Source organism: Xenia sp. Carnegie-2017, unplaced genomic scaffold (assembly GCF_021976095.1).
Source record: "Xenia sp. Carnegie-2017 unplaced genomic scaffold, XeniaSp_v1 HiC_scaffold_6, whole genome shotgun sequence".
Classification (NCBI taxonomy): domain Eukaryota; kingdom Metazoa; phylum Cnidaria; class Anthozoa; order Malacalcyonacea; family Xeniidae; genus Xenia; species Xenia sp. Carnegie-2017.
The window spans coordinates 21,622,951-21,624,366 of NW_025813526.1; the positions used below are offsets into that span (position 1 = coordinate 21,622,951).

The 1,416-nt window shown below is 32.4% G+C and overlaps 1 long non-coding RNA gene across 1 annotated transcript; it reads right to left on the reverse strand.

Moving 5' to 3' along the window:
• Window positions 1-734: 734 nt before the first annotated feature.
• LOC124458509 lies at window positions 735-1,042 on the reverse strand. The gene is made up of 2 exons (XR_006953237.1): window positions 957-1,042; window positions 735-786 (listed from the first exon to the last, which is right to left on the reverse strand). It is a non-coding gene; the product is annotated as an uncharacterized LOC124458509 (long non-coding RNA).
• Window positions 1,043-1,416: the final 374 nt, after the last annotated feature.

A 1,416-nucleotide genomic window follows, 5' to 3' on the forward strand; every position in this document is an offset into this window, starting at 1 on the left:
AAAGAGTAATATCACAGGAAGAAGAAAGTCTCACAGGAAACACAAAGGTTTCTATTCTGGGCCTTTTGTTATTCCTAATATATTAAAACGACTTGGCTAATGTGATACCATCCTTTAGTTAGGTGATGAGAAATTACAATATAAAGGAAGTTTATAAATACCTTGGCACAGAAATAGACAGTCTTAATCTGAATCCCTTTTATTAAATGCTGCGTCGTTTATGTTCAAAATAGTGAGCGAAAATGATAAAAATGAATCCTTGAGGATCAATTTTTGCTGAATTGTAAATGTCAGATAATTTCAAATATTGTCAAGGCTGAAAAATGAGACATCACCATGAAATATGTGATAGTCAGTCAACAAACCAGCAAAATCAAAGTGAAGCACCTTTCATGTTGATGGGAAAATGCTCAAACGTGAAAGAATGTGACTTTGACCAAAATTTTTCAACGCGCTTGCAATTCTTTCATTTTCCTTCCAAATCGCAACAAACAACATAGCATTCCATAGCTAGAACGTAGAACTCTTTTTATAAATATTTAAAACTACAATTATTGATTAAGTAATTTACACACATCAGCAAATCAAAAAATAAACTTTTTTTGAAACACCCCGTATGAAGAACTTAGATCCGCAGACCGTGGGGGTTCCCCTTTGGATAAATCAACTTAAATGTATATTTTATTAAATCCGTGTATAATTTACCGGAAAAAAATAAGAATCAAAGGAAGATATCAGAATTCAGCCCTTTAATAACACCATGACAACTCGTAGCGTATAGCAAGTCTACCAGTGCTATGAAAACAAGTATTTTGTTGTTCAATTACTTTTTTGTTACTCACTACACTACATATTAGATGACAACAGTAAATATGGGCCAGACACACATAATTAGAGTAAAAGCCCCATTTTTCTTGGCTACATCACTATCTAATACATACATAAAGATAAATTACATTGTCAGGTGGTCACCAATGCCAGATTTATCAAAACGCTTGTCAGCAAAGGATTTTTATTGTTTAGTCTTTACAGAAAGGAATGGATTTGTGGCTCCATTTCAAGGAGCAAGATGCTTTGTTAGCCCTGGCTTTTGGGTATGTTTTCTTTCTCCTTTAGCTGACCAGCAATAGTTGTATTTTCAATTTTTGTAGGCAAAGTTTTAAATGGAGTGTTTGTTTGGTTCTTTTTGTTGTTTAATAAGAAAAATCTTAACATGCACATTATTTACATGTAAAATTTATAATGCTTAGTAAGTTTTCTAAAATGCCCAAACACTGGCTTTGCTGTGTAAATATACAAATTTCTCTTCACTGTGATAAATGGTAAAATATAATTTGTATTTAAAAGAATTGTGTGTAGAGAGAAGGTCAATAGTTTGGCTACTTGATTCAACATTTCTATTTACGGTTGGGGATT